Raw genomic sequence first — 18189 nt, forward strand, 5'->3', positions numbered from 1 at the left:
ATTTACATCTTCCTTTGCGAGATAAAAACTAATTATTATTAACTTATTTATTTGGGCGAAGTCCAAATTTTCTTGCTAACATATTCTTGAAAAAGACACGGCGATATATATTTTATGAGCAATAAAATTTCCAATTGGGTAGGCAGTCCAATATTGTACTTATGTCATATAATGAAATTTTTTTATTGTTATAAATTTTTTTGCTTATGACAATAAAAAAAACTTCGCATCCAGATACAGTGTAGCATTTTCAACAAATATAAGATATAAAGAAAAAAGCTTATAGCCAGCTGACGTAGTTAATAGTAATATAGTTGACGTTGGTGTCATGCGAATTTCATCTCTTTATATGAACAAACTTTCTAAAAGTCTTGAAAACGATATAGGTCGTATTTTTCATTAAAAAAAAGTGGTCAATTTCGATACAATTCGCTGCCAAAACTTTCTAAATTTTCAAAACTATTGCATGGGCTCCAAGAAAGCAAAAAAAGCAATACGGGCAATCCCCGATTAAATCATACAAACAGGCAAAATTGGTTAATTCGTTGTAGTTCTATATATAGAACAAAAACAGCAACAATACCAAAGTTTCTTTGAAAACCGCCGTACCAACAAGCATAGCTTTAACACATAATTGCATACGAAGTATGCAATGTGTAAAAGATTAAAATATGCAAAAGAAGGCAATTGGGAAAAACTTTACAACAACTAAGGCATGACGTAACTGAATGTGTTTGTAACCATTTCAACTATCGTAGGAGTACGGGTTCGACTCCCACTCCCGGGAGAAAAGGCTTTGAAGAGATTTACAAAGTAAAATCGAAACAGCTGTCGCCTTGTCCATCCTGATGTCACGTTGTTTAAATTTTTCCCAAATTATTAAATAAATTATAAAAATTAAAAATTAGTTCAAATAAATGTTTTCATACATTTAAAAAAGAGCAATACGGGCAATCCCCGATTAAATCATAAAAAAAAACGTTTTTATAAATAATAATCTGTACAAAATCCCCCTTTCTCCTTGGTTTTGATCCCCCTGATGCAGGGATCGCCAAAAGCTTCTTATGGAAGCGTGACCACACCTATTTTGAAATCCAAAAATAAAAAAATGGCGACGAAGCTGGTAAAAAGTACACTGTAAAAACTTCGAAAATTCATAAAATGACAGTTTTTTAATATCTCGATCCTTGCGCCACCTGGCGGCGATTTTTTCATATGTTGCTTTCTATCCATGTATGTAATACGTGTTCCAAATATTAGCCTAATCGAAGCACAGATACGATTTTTTGAAATATTTCGATCCATGCGCCACCTAGCGGGAGTTTTTTTCACAAGGCGATTTCTATTCCAATATTTAATACGTGTTCCAAATATGAGCCTAATCGGAGTACAAATACGATTTGTTTAAATATTTCGATCCATGCGCCACCTATCTGAAATTTTTGTCTTATTATTGCATTTTCATCGAGTTATGAACCATATTCCAAGTTTCAAGCTTGTAGCATATCGGGAAGTTACTTAAATTTCGATTACAAAATTCTGTTCGCTACACAGAGTTAAGCTAAATAAAACCCTTTAAAAATAACGGCTATTATTTGTTATATTCTCTTAGATAAATGAGTGATAATCTTAAATTATTTTCTTAACTTCAACTTTTCACTAATATGTACATTCCATATTCAATTTTTAAGTTCAAGTGAGACGAAATAAATTTTTGTCAGTGGATGTCTATTCTTCACTTTGTTTTCTAAACAAATAGCGACAACCAATCAGCGAGCAGAAATGGCGCTGGCATGTAAACAAACGCAGTCGAATTTGGTAGCTTTCAAAATTAAGGTATCGCATTGTTTTCTTGAATGCATTTAAAAATACTTCTACATGCCTTCAATTAAATAAATCAAACAAAGTTTCATTGTTTTCATACAGGTGACCGAAAATATAACCAAAAATATTACTTCAAAAGTAATTTTACACGAAATTATTGCAGTTGAGTTCCTAATGGGCACAGCAGAATACATTCTTAGGCGATACGCTTGCCTAAGCGTTTTACAAAACCAATTGCGTGAAAGCGCTTATGAGGTGACGACCGCTGCCCTGATGCCTTTAGGCCATTTGTACCAAACGCAACGGGAAGCTTAGTCAATGCACAGAGACATCACACCCATAGATCTAGTGGCAAGCAAATATCAAATCTTGGTTTATTTTAAGTTATGGACACAATGCCGAAGACTTTGTACATCGGAAAAGGGTTTTTTTTAATTTCAGAGTAGCTTGTTGTTTTTTTTTATAATGACTTTTACTTGACTTATACTTATATACATTGAAACATGCTTTACAGATGTTGTTGAATTTCGATACATAGGTGTTTGCTAGTAACAGTATTCAAGACTGTCCCAGATGTGACTTTTACTTCATAAAGATATCATTAACATGATCTAATAAACGAATTCAAGTTACTTGTGCATGGTGAAATAACAGAGGTCCAAAATTAAAAAATATTAAATCACTGATTAGCATAGCTAACCATATCTAGAAATGCTGAAATGTATTGCAAAGGCAAACTTAAATCTGCAAGTGAAATAGTCTCGCAGTCTTTAAATATATATTTGGGGAAGATCAAGAAATGCCGGGCCTTTGAATAATACAATCACATTTTATGTGTTTTTGATATTAAGAGGAACACTGTGCACAACTATTTGACGTCTACCCTTTCAGGTTTTTAAACGCATTTTTCTGCACCTTCACTGCACTATAATCTACAAGAAGCACTTCATTATATTCCTTATTTATGTGGCAATTGATTTCTATTTAACTTTTAAAAAAATTATGCTTATTTTTGAAGAAAATACCAAAATACAGTTTTACAATATAAAATGTCAAAACATTGAGTCAGAGTTACCGTCGCTATTGAATGCGAGAACCACATTTTAGATTTATGATTGGAAATTATTTTTTTGGAAATAATATTTTATTCCAGTTATGTTTTATGAATGTATTAAATCATTTATTCGTGTTTCTTATTTATTTCAATCAGAACTGAAGCATTTAAAATTTAATTTCATTGATTTGGGGCAAAATTCCCCGAATAAAACTTTTTAGAATCAAGCAAAATGTATTAACTGAAAAATGGCAGCCCGGTTATTTATAACTATTTTGACAAAGTGATTGCAGTCAACAAATTTTGCAATCACTCGTGAATGGGAGTGCTCTCGATGCATTCACAATCACTCTGAATGCTTTTTTTACAGTCATGCAATCACTAATGGAATTTTTGAATGGAAAAAATTAAATCGCATTCAAACTTGGCTTATATATTTGAAATCACCCAATCATATTTGTAAAATGAATCAATCTTGATTTATAACTGTATTGATTGAATCATTTTACAGCTCTGGCTCGTATGGACATGTGTGTAGACATAATGATTGAATTATTGATGTGCATACAAATCACTGATTAGCATCGGCTTAGAGATGGCAATAATCCTTAATGTTGCTAATATTCGTAACACCGCCCTCCACCTAAATCTGATCGTCCCGATCAGACAAATTTCCGGATCTAAACGCCGCTAGCATCTCCAAATGTACCAATCTTCTACTTCGTCGTTTCCCAATGGTTTGTATTAGAGATATACGCCGCCGATAAACGCCGCCGCCGCCGCCGCCGCCGATTAGGGTCGTTTTTCGTACGCCGCCGCCGAATGTCAAAAATATCGGCGTTGGCGGCAGCGGCGGCGTCCGGCGCGTTAATATATTTTCTACTGTTGTTGTTGTTGTAGCGATAAGGTTGCTCCCCGAAGGCTTTGGGGTGTGTTATCGATGTGATGGTCCATTGCCGGATACAAATCCGGTATGCTCCGGTACCATAACACCATTAAGGTGCTAGCCCGACCATCTCGGGAATGATTTATGTGGCACCATTAAACCTTCAGGCCATTCCCTCCCTCCCTACCCCCAAGTTCCATGAGGAGCTTGGGGTCACCAGAGCATCGTCTGTTAGTGAAACAGGATTCGCCGCGGATAGGTGAGGTTGATAATTGGGTTTGGAGAAGCTATATATTGCGCTGGCAACCTGAAGGGTTGCGCTACACTGCCCCTTGAATCTGGTATTTTAGTCGCCTCTTACGACAGGCATACCTACCGCGGGTATATTCTGATCCCCTAACCCGCTGCGGTTTAGGCCATTTATTGTTCATGTCGAAAATTGGTCGGATATGATCGAAAGTGGTATCAACGGATACGCATCACTGCCAGTAATAAGAAACTAATTGCGACATTTAACTCTTTCTAACTGTTCAAAAGTTATTTTAAAAAAACAGACGTTTTCGATGTCTGAAAGAATAAGCCAAATCAGTGATGCAAAATCCTTTAGTAGGTTCTAGGGGATAAGCACTCCTTTGAAATGATTCTTACCTCATACTTAAGTTGAGGATATATGTACGTATGAGAAGGTTTTGAAAAATCATTTGGGCTTACATTCAAAAATCTGTTGTTTATTTGCGAAACTATATAATAGCGTCTGAAATGTTAATTTTAATTTTCACACTTCATCTTTCAACACCCAAGTCTCCCGGTTTGACATAAAGATGGCGGCCCTATCCAAAACTAGTCCCTTGGAGTGAATCACATTGATTATAGCCTATCAACCAAGTTTAAATATCACCTACACGTTACGGCTCCTTTTACAAATGTGAATACGTAGGCACATATATGTATTTACCAGGTGAGCCTTACTCCTACGCAAGAACACTCAAAGTGATGAAGCAAAAGCTTTCCCAAGACAGTCGAAATAATTACCGTGTGTGCTACTACCCTAACGTAGTGGACAGTCGAACCAGTCTGAAAACTGAAGCTACGCGGTCATCCATAATGGTCACTATCTAACGTTTCAAGGTGTTTCTCTGGTATGGCTCGGCAGCATAGCGCGACAAAAGCATCCGTTGGAAAGTTTTCGGAGCTACAGCTAGAACTTCTAGGAAAATGACGTCGACGAAGGTATGAGTTCGAAGTCGCAGTCCTATAGATTCTGTGCTGGCATATCGTGTGAGCGTCGGAAGGCGTAGCGACTGGTGGTCGGGATTGCTACTGTTCGCACATCGGGAATTGTACCTCTTAAAAACAGCCGAAAAAAGTGGAGGCGCCCTGTGCCACGAGAGTCATGAGTATTAATAGACCATTAATAGCAACCGAAATCGCCGAAGCCTATCTGGAGTAAGTGAACGAGGGATAATCCCTCCGCAAGGAGCTACTCCTGAAAATTTTTGAACGGTCTGTGAGATCTTGAGGCAAAAACCCCGGATCGTTCCGAAATGGACAACACGTTGATTTCCCTAAATACATACAAACAAAACCTTTCCTAAATACTATTTTTTTTTAAATAGAAAAATCAAGCTTTTTAAAGTAAGAAAGCCGGCGTACGCCGGTATATAATAGAGCCTACGCCGCCGCCGCCGATAAAGTGATCGGCGTAAACCTCTAGTTTGTATGCGGTAGATCGTGTCACTGATCTTCTTCACAACTTTGTACGGGCCTTCCCAACTGCAACGAAATTTGGATGGAACACCTTTCCGTCGGTGAAGGTTGTATAACAGTACCAAATCTCCCTCCAAGAAACCTTCCGAATTTTTGTTCTCATCGTACCTGCGTTTCATCTTGCTACTCATTATACTTGATCGTTCCCTAGCACTCTGTTGTTCGGCCAATGAACTACTTTGTAGAGCTTGCTCTTGACGGATTGGCTGTGCATCATCAGTATCGTCTTGACGTTTCACAACAGTAGTGCGCGCTGGCTTGAAACCACCCTTGCATTCTTTCTGAAAAATCCTTTCAGTCGTTTTATTGCGTCCATTAGGATTTGTCAATGCCGGTCTTTTTCTCGCAGGTACTTTTAATTTCGCTTTATTTGGCCCATTCGATCCATCAACCTCTTCTTTTGACTTTCGTGGTCTTTGTTGAGTCTTCTCTACCATTACTCGATTACTACTGAACCCTTTCTCCAAACTGAAGTTAAGTGGTATATCCTGGTTCTCATAACGCATCACCCTTCTCTGCATATCGATATTGATGTCATGGTCAACCAAGAAGTCCACTCCCAATATGATTTCTTCAACGATCTCCCCCACAATGAATTTGTGTAGAACCATGACCTTCCCAATTAAGACTTCACAGATCACTTCTCCCTGGACTTGGTTATACTCGCCTGTGACCGTAGGCAACCTTGCTCCAGGTAACGGTTTTACTCTCCTGTTGACCAAGTCAGATCGGATTACGGAATGAGATGCGCCCGTATCTACAGTCAGTACACGCTCCTTGCCATCCAGCTTTCTTTTGACGGCAAGACTGCTCGATTTTCTTCCAATTTGAGACACAGATATCACAGGATATTCAATAGCTGGGGCAAGTTTCCGTTCTTTACATCTGACACGCTCCTGCTCATCTCCTCCATCTTTACGTTTACGGCCACCCACATTGTTGGAACTATTAAGACCAAGATCGCAATGAAGTGCAATGTGACCGGGCTTACCCGCATTTGAAGCATTTGATAACTCTTTCACTCCGCTTTTGCGATCCTTTCAGCGCCTCCAATATTGCGTCTACCCACTCTGATCTTTCTACTTCCACACGGCGTGCTTTGAAAACTGGCTTACACAGAAGCCACGCTGTTTCCTGAATCAGAGCTTGTGACACCGTTTCTGCGATTGCTGGCTTTGGGTTTGCGTATGTAGCTCGCTTCGTTTCGACGTCCCGTATGCCAATTATAAAACTCTGGATTTTTACCACCTCGGTGTATTCCACGGGTGCGTCCGCATTTGCGAGATGAGCCAATCTTTCAACATCCGAGGCAAACTCCTGCAAAGTCTCATTCGCTCTTTGGTGACGGTTTTGCAATTCAATTTGGAATATCTGTTTTTTATGCTCGCTTCTATAACGTCTCTCGACAATGCTTCATAGTTGTTCCGCTCTCCTTCGGGAATCGTCTGTAGGATTTCGGCTGCTGGCCCCTTCAATACTACGATTAGAGCTGCAACTTTATCTTCAGCATTCCAGTTGTTCACTGCTGATGTCTTCTCAAATTGAAGCTTAAACACCTGGAAAGGAACAGAACCGTCAAAGGATGGTGTTTTTACCTTTGGATTACTCGCTGAAAACGGTGGGCGATTTAGTTGTAACTCTTCCATACGACCCTTCAAATCATCGACCTCTGTCTGAAATTGAGCGATTATTGCATCCTGCGCTTCCAGCTTTTATGTTACACTTGCTTCCTGTGCTTCTAACTGCGAAGCTATTTGCGCCATCTGCAATGATAAGCGCTCCTTTTGTTCTTCCATTTTAGATGTTACGCGTGTCCCCTGCGACTCCAGTTGGGATGCCATATATGCCTTCTGTTCTTCCAGTTGAGTTTCCATCTTGAATGTAATCTGTGTCGACATTTCCGACATTTGCGATGACATTGATGTTACTGTCGATGCTTGTGCAGATATTGCAGCCAAAATCATGTTCAAGTCTGTGCTGGTAACTGTCTGAGATGTTTCGTTTTTCTCTTCAATTTATGTTGCATCCTCGCCATCAAGATGAAAGACATACTCTTCCACGTTAATTCCCTCTAATTCCATTGCCTCTCGTAGTCGTGCCTGGAGTTCGAGTTTATTGCCGGTTGTATTCAATCCACGGCTGTTCAACTCCTTCTTCAGTTGCTGAGTCTTCATTTCACTGAACTTTGCCATGTCCTTGTTGTCCTCTGGAATTTATTCAACAATTCCTCTTCTGACACCAATTGTAACGAATTTACTGCAAATCCTCTTATTTGCAAACTTCTGCTAAGTTCGAATCACTAAACTGTTGAATAAACAACTCCAATATTTAATAATGCAAAATGGCCTTTATTAAAGTACTTCACAATAAATAACTCTAATATTGCTAGACAGATAGCGTGCTTAATCAAAACTGATTGATAGCTTAAATGAAACTGATTTTTGCGCCTCTACTGTCGCGGCCTTTTATACTTTTTTATTTATCGTTGCATACTTCTAGGCTTTTCCATTCCAGAACTTACTAGTTAGTTATCAGCTACAAAATCATCAGCCACAACTACGTTTATAGCTTCTCATATGCGCGTGAGTAATAATTGCACAAATTTATGCCCTCTCTTGTGAGCACCTCAGATAAGATATATGCATGTGTTTGTGCGTTGCTTCTCTGCTGCTCGTACGAACATGTGTGTAGACATAATGATTGAATTATTGATATGCATACAAATCACTGTTTAGTATCGGCTTAGAGATGGTAATACCCTTAGTGTTGGTAATATTCGTAACAATATTTTACAGAGCTGAATTTAATAAGCTCAATGGAGTTTTGTATCGGCGGTACATTCATAATGTTGAAAACAGTATTAAATGTAACCCTAATTTTTTGGAGCTACATTAAATCGAAAAAGAATTGTTCGGATATTCCGACATCGTTCCAAGGTATAGGTGTTTCGGCCAACGCAATTTCGGAAGCGGCTGACTTTTTCGCTGAAATATTTTCCTCGCATTTCGTTACGGGTAATAGTATTGTGGTTTCGTCTGAATATCTGCCAATTGTAGATACTTCGATAAATTTCGGGAAGCTATGCTTGACTGACTTGGACATAGCTAATGGTATTGAACAGCTAAAGATGTCAACCACAACTGACGCACATGGCCTCTCGGCTGTCCTGTTGAAAAGTTGTTCATCTTTGATTGTTCCTTTAAGGCACATATTTAATATGTCACTATCTGCCGGAGTTTTTATTGATGCATTGAAATTGACTTTTATTACGCATATCTTTGGGTGCACCTCATAATCCCGACTTTCAAAATCCCGACAACTCATAATCCCGAAAATTTTCAGAAATACCGAAAACAAAATCCCGACAACACAATATCCCGCCAACTCAAAATGCCGACAACACATAATCCAGACAAATTTCCTAAAATTTCGTTATTAAACAAATTTTAGTTAAAATTGTTAGAAGAATAATAGAAAATTATAAAATTATTATTATTTCTAAATTTTATTCAGATTATCAAATTACAAGTCAACGTACATGAGAAAATTAATTAAGAGAAAACTTAATAATGCAAATACATATATGTAGTAATTAATATAAGAAATACGACTTTATTGTAGACGCGAATGTATTGCTAATTTTTTAAAAAAATCTTCTTTAGAATAATTATCTTTTTCAAAAAGTAATGTTTTTAAACAGTTTTCTTTTTTTTCATTAGATCGTCTTTTTGGTTGTTTTTCACCCCCGTTTACATTTTCAATTTTTGTTTCAACTGTTATTTGTTCTTTAATTAAGTTCTCAATTAAATTATAAATATTTGTTTTTGCATGACCAATGCAAGCAAAAAGTCTTCTATGCCAGGCTTCGAGTTTGTTTTGAGTTCTAGGGAGATTAAATAATGCGTTATCATATACTGACCAAAATTTTGCCAAATAAATGGCTGCAAGAGTTTTATTTCCTCCTCTTCTAAAAATTTTGTTAATTTCAAATAATCTTGCTCCCATTGTTAATAGCTTCAAAATATGCTGGGATCTCATCAGCGGGAACAAAAGCAAGAGCCTTTAGTTGTCTTCCTTTCCAGTTTCTCTTTTTGAACCCTACGCCATAATATCTGGCCAAAATGGAAAAAAACAACCTTTAAATTTGGCATCGGGAAAATATGATTGAAAAACTTGAATGCTTACTCTTTCAAAATCAGAAAGAATAAGGTTGGGCTGAAGGGTAATGTAATGGCTTGAACCATCATTTAAGAGTTCATTTACGAACTCAAAATAGCATTGCTCGATCTTCTCCGACATTAAACAATAAACTAAAGGAACTATTTCATTGCAGCTATCGGAACCAATACGCCCTTGAATGGCAAAAAGTTGCCTTAGTAATGATGGCACAACTTTAAAAGTCCCATTCATATATTGGATTTCGACAGCAAACGTATGTTGTCGAAAGTAGCCATCAAAAAGATGCACTGACAAAATAAATAATTTTTCCTTGACATATTTTAAATGGTGCGCTATTTCTAGCTCTTCAATGCATTGTGGGTTCCTTAATTGCAATTTTTGTCGCGATCTATGTATATATTTTTTGTTGTTGTGCGCGCGCTGAAGGCAAATATTTTCTGCTATGTTGTTTGCACTCGGCGGTTATGGTGGAAATTATCTGACATGGTTTTGCTATCGAATCTGACGACTTTCTCTTAAGAGAATTAGCAGCCTTACCAATATCAAGATCAGCAGCAAAGGGATCATGGCTGTGTTCCAAACTAGAATTAATTAAAGTGTGCTCTCCATTCTCATCAATTAAGGTATTTGCTCTTCCCATGCAGAAATTAGTCTTGCGTTGCCACAACACCAATGCAGTCTGCCATCTCGTTGTTTGTCTACATGGTAGTCACTTCGTCCATTATTGCTCTGTAAAAGTATTTATCCTGGATAAGTTATGAGTATGGGTTTTAATTTGCAGGTCGTGCCATATATATTTACCTCAATTACAGCAATTACCAAAATAGCAGCTCAGATTTCATATATTATTTCTTTTTTGTAGCAAATATCAAACTAAATCTATTTCGAGAACTTTTGAAGTAATGGCATTTTTCTGATAAGTATTTATGTTAAAACCATATTTAAAATTATAAAGTTATATACAGTGATTTAGGGTAAAGTGTAACACATTTATGCGACGTGCAATAACGCCAGTGGAATCAAAGAGGGCCGCCTACGCAGAAATACTGTAGATCGCTTAGCCGGTGTTAGATCGGCTAAGGGTTATTTTTATGAAGCGCGGCCGAAGGCCGCCTACGTAGTAAAGTGTTATACGCAGATATACTGTGGATCGCGGAGCCAGTGTTGGATCGGCTAAGGGTGGCGGTAGCCACGGTTATACCACACACCCGGACTTGGCATGGCGTAGCCCAGGGTTATTTTTTATAAGCGCGGCCGAAGGCCGCCTATGCAGAAAGGTGTTCTACGCAGAATTACTGCAGCCAGTGTGGATCGGCTAAGGATTATCTTTATGAAGCGTGGCCGAAGGCCGCCTACGCAGTAAAGTGTTCTATCGCAGATATACTGTGGATTGCGTAGCCGTTGTTAGATCAGCTAAGGGTTATTTTTATGAAGCGCGGCCGAAGGCCGCCTACGCAGTAAAGTGTTCTACGCAGATATACTGTGGATCGCGTAGCCAGTGTTGGATCGGCTAAGGGTGGCGGTAGCCACGGTTATACCACACACCCGGACTTGGCATGGCGTAGCCCAGGGTTATTTTTTATAAGCGCCTATGCAGAAAGGCGTTCTACGCAGAATTACTGCAGCCGGTGTTGGATCGGCTAAGGATTATTTTTATGAAGCGTGGCCGAAGGCCGCCTACGCAGATAAGTGTTCTGCGCAGACATACTGTGGACCGCGTAGCCCGATTGGATCGGCTAAGGATTATTTTTATGAGTCGCGGCCGAAGGTAGCCTACGCAAAAGGGGTGCTTAAAATAATAGAATAATACCGAAGATGTGTATTTTTTATGGCATCGTTTTATCACTGAGTGAAAACTGAATCCGGCTTATTCAAAAATAGTGACAAAATATATAAAAAATTTTAAAGTTCCCAATTTACATTTTGTCGGGATTTGATCGTGTCGGGATTTGGTCGTGTCGGGATTATGTGTTTCGGTATTTAGTGTTTCGGGATTTTGTAATTCGGGATTAAGTTATGCACCCCTATCCTTAAAGGTGGTAACAAAAATGATATCGAAAATTATAGGCCGATATCCAAATTTACCACTGTGTCAAAGCTATTTGAGTGCATAGTTAAGAATAAAATTTATTTCTCCGTGAAACATCTACTATGTCCTCACGTGCTTATTGCGGGTAGATCTACCATAACTAATCTGGCTGTTTTTACGGAAGACTGTTTGGATTCCTTTCAAAAGGGCTACGAAATCGATGCGGCTTATATTGATTTTTCTAAGGCTTTCGATAGGGTATCGCTTCGAATACTACTGGCAAAACTTGAATGCTTGGGCTTTCCCTCTGAGTTTCTGAAGTGGATCTCTTCTTACTTAGAGAACAGAAGCTGTGTCGTTCGTCTAGATAATGTATCATCTTTTCCATTCGCCCCAACTTCCGGTGTCCCCCAGGGCAGCGTTTTGGGTACGCTACTATTTGTCATATTTATTAACGACATATCGTCTTGCTTTTCAAGGTGTAAGTTTCTTCTTTATGCTGATGACTTAAAAGTTTACCATGAAATCAAGAGCTTGGATGATTCTTTAATCTCACAAAATGAGCTTAGAAACTTAAATCATTAGTGTGTCCGTAATCTTCTATTTCTAAATATTGGTAAGTGTCCTTTTACCACTTATGCTATACGTTCTGGTTTAGTGCCATATAGTATCTCAGACGTTCAATTAAAAAAGTCAACTGAAGTTAAAGATTTGGGTTTGTATTATGATACCAAGCTGACTTGTACCACTCACATAAGATATATAGTTTCTATACTTTCAAACTATTGTACACATCTTTACTTAGATCGAGGTTGGAGTATGCGGTAATTGTTTGGAGACCTTTTCATGCTGTTTATATCAAGATGTTGAAGTCTGTTCAGAGTGCTTTTGTGCGCTTTGCGTTGCGGTCGATGAACTTTGTAGACCCTGTACAATCGTATCACTCTCGCTGTTTACTGATAAATCTTATGTCACTAGACTCCAAGCGAACTCTGTTGTCAATGTGCGTTGTCTTTGATATCGTTTCGGACTCAATTGACTGTTCTTGCCTCCTCATGAAAATTCGTTTTAATGTACCTTGTCTTATCTTTCGTTGTAACGATTTGTTTTATATGGGTGTTGCTAAAACGGTTTATGCAATGAATGGTCCCCTTAGGAGGACACTTTCTCAATTCAATGCTTATTCCTATTCCTTGGCGTTTGATTTTAGTTGTAGTAAATTTACATTTAAGAACCTGATAATCAGATACTTGTCATAAAGTTAACTATACTTTTTATATAAGCTATGTAAGCTTGAAGTTTTGTATACTAACAGTTTATAAACACCTTTTTTGTTGATTATATAAATAAATATAAATATAAATGTGGGAATGCATGAACGCGGCCTAAGATATGCAACCCTTCGTGGTAGATGTAGAAGAGACAGACAAAAGGACGAGACAATTGACAGGGAAATAACGCATAGAATTCAAACTAACTCCACAAAGATACAAACTCGACAGTTTTTGCGCGACCACCGACGACGACGGACGTCATTTGTTAAACACTAAAAATTAATTACTTTATTTAAATAAACCATAGAATTAACCTAAATATTTTATTAATAAACAATATCTATAAACTTTATTTATGTGATTGAATTACAATAAACATTGAATTCGAACATAACCACCGAATTAAATTCTATTGGAAATACAGAAGTGCGCTGGTGGCGCACCACAAGTGGTGTCAGAAGTGGGATGCGTACAAAAATTTTACGTCGATAGTAACAAACAGTTTGAAAAATGTCTCTTCAAGTACATTGTATATTTAAATAAGCACATATGTATGTGGAATTTTGCGATAAAAGTACTTAAGGATTTTGAAGTGTTAACGTCCATCGGTGTGACAGTATCGGGCAGTAGTGAAACGGCAAAAAGCCAAATCGTGTTTTGTACAGTCCTTAAACTGTGAAAGTTGAAAAGAACTACTAGTCCCAGTAAACGTAAGTTTTTTTCGATGCATATGTGTATGGTGCAGAAAATCAATCTCGGAGACATGCTACATATTAATGTGAATGTGGCATTTCACAGCTTCTAGGTGAAGCAGTCGAACAAAATCGAGTACGATTTACCACATAGTAACAACAATTTTCGGCTTCTTAGTGAAGCGTTAGCAACAGAATCTTCTGTGTGAAGATACGAATGCAGTGACAACAGTAGAGCGTCCGATATTATTTGCTTCTGGGTGAAGCAGACAATTTCTGAGTTAAACATCAAATTTCTGGGAGAAGCAGACAATTTCTGAGTGAAATATCAAACATCTGGGTGAAGAACAAGTAGCACAGTATCGAGTGCGAATAACATCATTTTGGTAGTTGACTGAGCGAAGTAGAAAGTACAAGAATTTCTGTGGGAGACGTAGCAGTAGAAATATCGAACGACGCAATTTCAAGCGCAAATAAAGCTAAAAGAGAGTGCGCGTTCGTTTGAGCGCAATAACGTTAATATAAAAGCGTGCTTGTAACGAAGACAAAATTTGGAGCAACGAAGAGTGACACATAACATTGTACAACATATGATCGGCTAAGGCGAAGCAAACCAGCAAATTCATCATTCGAACTCAAATCGAGGAGAAAGAGAGGCATCACACAACCAAAGCAGAGCAGAAACAAAACCAAAAAACAATGGGTAAAGACAATTGGGTTATTTGCAATTCGGTAAGGTATGATATTTGTATTGTCTTATTTGTAGTTGTCTCATTTGCAGTGACGTAAAATTTTTTTTTAATTTGAGCTTTCTTAGAGAGAAGTAAGAAAAGAATAAATATAATGTGTGCAAAACAAATGAAATGAGCATGTAAGAAAGAAGATTCCATTAAGAATATGTGTGTATAATCAAAAGAAAATACAGAGCTAGGGAAGAATTCTAATAAGAAATGTGAAAAAGCAGAAATAGAAATAGGGAAGAGATTTTACAAAGAATGTGAATGTAAATAAAAACTAAAAGAAAATATATGTAAACAAGCAAAAAGCGTAGGTGTAAAATATGATTTGAATTGAAATTTAAATACATACATAGAATAAAGCCAGTAGTAACTCATTCTGAAACTTAATATTTAGCAGGGTAGAGATAAATTCAAACAGTGAATAAAATTAGCTACCTATTTTTAATTAAATTGACATTGTGACACTATGGATCGTGAACAGATATTTAGACTTACAGTTAACGAACTAAAGGAAAAATTAAAAGAGTTACATCTTTCGATGACATGACGGAAAGCCACGCTTCAGGACCGTTTATGCGAACACTTCGGCCTGACGGTACATGAAGTTGGCTCAAACGATAGTTTTTCCTCGATGGATAATGGTAGTGGGCAGTATTCACATTACGCGACATAGAAAGCTCCATGCTTGAATTTAGTGGTTCTGGTTATCCGTCTGTAGAAGAATGGCTCGACATTTTTGAAGAAAATGCATCGTCTGTACAGTGGGACGAATTGCAAAAATACATATGGTAAACAACTTTTAAAGGGTGCTGCCAAATTAGTCGGGCGTAGTCAATGCGGTATTTCGAATTGGAGCTCATTAAAGCATTCTTTGAAAACTGAATTTGGTACTCTGATCCCTTCAATTGAGGTACACCGTTTACTTTGAAATCGCCGCAAGCGCTCAAATGAAGACTACCGCGAATATTTGTATAGCCTTATGGAAATAGGGAAGCCCATAAATTTAGATAAAAAAAGTTTACTAGAGTATTTTGTCGAGGGAATTCCAGATACGAGGGCTGGTAAGAGTAATCTCTATCAAGCAAAGAGCGTGCAAGAGTTGAAGGAGCAAATCCAAATATATGAGAAAGTGCGATCAGGTAGGCAAATTGGTGCTAAAGTGATGATAAACACAAAATTTCACAAAATTCGAATGTCACCAATCCAAGCGCTGCTATCGATGTGGTGCAGTTGGACATTTGGCTCCAAACTGTCAGCAGAAGCAATCGGTACGTTACGGTTGTGGCCAATCGGGTCATAGGGTAGCACAATGTCCGAAAGGTAATGTGCAAGTTAAACAGGAAAAGAAACAAGAAAAGCCAAAAATAAACACTTTGGGTGAAGCACAACGTGTTCAATCGATTGGTTGTGTAATTTTCAAAAATTTTAACTTTCTGAGTAATTATTGAGCTCAAGGCCGCAAGGATAAATAAAACACCATGTATTTTGTGGTATTATAATTTATGCTAGTATCACCTGTGGTCGAAATTCGACCAACGTGTATTTTTTTCAACTCAGTCTATGCATCAAGTGTTAGAAATATAGCAAACTGGTCTAACTTACTTAACTTTATCTTTAAAATTTTGAATTTGATCTAAGACCCTGTACGTTTTGAATGTATTTTCTTAAATTTTCTACAAACTTTTCACGTGTAATTATAACGTTTTGGTATGGAGCTCCTTAAACAAAAATTATGTAAAATCAAATGAAGTTGACATAGAATTATGGTGAAATTACTTGAAATTGAATTGCAAAATAGGGTTTTCCACACCACCCGGAAGTTCCCCGTAGGCGCGCTACCGAAGTTAGTTTTGGGAGCTCGGTTCCTCAGTAGGCCTATATAACCCATATACATATATCGCCCACTTACTTCAATAGTGTCATAATTCAAAAAACACGAACTTTTAGTTAAAAACGAAGAAATTTGCTAAAGAATGTAGCCTATTTCACGCCACCCGTTTAATTTTGTATAAATACATATATAATATGTAAGTGTGACACGAAACAAAAATTTCGAGTAGAATAGAGGATGCCTTCATAAAAAATAAAATAAAAATATAAAAAAATTATGTAATGAGAAAGAAAGCAGAGTTTACTAAAAAATGTTTAATTAAAGAAAAAAATAAAGTACTTAAACTGCGAAAAAATTAAGTGAAGTGAACAAACAAGATATAACAAAGCAGAATAAATTAGAAAGAAAAGAAAAACAAAGAAAAACATTAAAGTTATTCACGTAAACATATTTACTAAAATAAAATTGATTTCATAACTTTAAACGACATAAAAAAATTAGGGTTATGGGATCTAAGCATCCGATTAATGGATATATAATCCAACAAAGTTAGCCTAATAATAAATATAGTGGGTAATATACTGACTATGCACGCTATGATGCCGGTTGCCGTTTTGAGCTAAAATCAAAGACGTTTTTGGGACGTTTTTTTGTTTCGTTTAATATACAACGTGAAATTTTCCGATTCAGTCAAGTTGCAGTTAAATAATAATAAACCAATTTGAAATAAGAGAATATATAACAAAATAAAATAAGAACTAAAATAAATTAGCATAAAAGGCAATATAAAAAACTTAATGTTATATTTTTGTAACTTTTTTTTTCGTTCAGTATAAGACGTACTTTATCTAAAATGAGGATTAAATCTGCAAATGCAAAAACATTTTCGGGAAAATTTGCCATTAATTGTTATAAAAAAATTAGTTAGTTTCAACTAAAGTTAACTCATTATTTGTGATTTCATGTTTTTTTGAAAACAACTAAAATAAAAAACAAAGAATCTGTTAAATAAAGACTTATGTATTTACGTTTAAGTGAAATTTGCCACAAAAAATGGGCCGGTCAAAAATTAATTCTATTTGAGATTTTTTGGTACGCTACAAATTATTTTGGAACAATTATTTAGGATTTTGGTAGAGACTATTATAGGTAAGCGGCTACAATGGGAACCATATTTGTATGTAGGTGAAACATTTGTGCTTTCGAATTTAGCGAGTATACATAAAATTTGAAATTCACATTAGAAAAGTTAGACAATTGTTCCCAAAGGGGGCGCGCTTTTGCATAAAGGTTTAGGTCTTTGAAATTCGCATTAAAAAACTTAGATAATTGTTCCCAAAGATGGCGCGCTTGTGCACGAAAATAACTTACGATATTTGTATGAACTGTTCGAATTTACAAAAAACTTTTTCTATTAATTATAAACAAATAGAGTAATATTTGTTAACAACAATAGGCCTATGCATTGCACCTGATCAATACGAATCGATTCATATAACTTTTATATGATTTTACGTATGCTAAGTATGCGAAACAGCCTGTCAATTGATTGTATGGAAATTTTGTTAGCGTATTAATATATAGATAGTGGGTAATATACTGACTATGCACGCTATGATGCCGGTTGCCGTTTTGACCTAAAATCAAAGACGTTTTTTTGTTTCGTTAATATACAATGTGAAATTTTCCGATTCAGTCAAGTTGCAGTTAAATAATAATAAACCAATTTGAAATAAGAGAATATATAATAAAATAAAATAAGAACTAAAATAAATTAGCATAAAAGGCAATATAAAAAATTTAATGTTATATTTTTGTAACTTTTTTTTCCGTTCAGTATAAGACGTACTTTATCTAAAATGAGGATTAAATCTGCAAATGCAAAAACATTTTCGGGCAAATTTGCCATTAAT

This window comes from Eurosta solidaginis, chromosome 2 (assembly GCF_040869045.1).
Source record: "Eurosta solidaginis isolate ZX-2024a chromosome 2, ASM4086904v1, whole genome shotgun sequence".
NCBI lineage: Eukaryota > Metazoa > Arthropoda > Insecta > Diptera > Tephritidae > Eurosta > Eurosta solidaginis.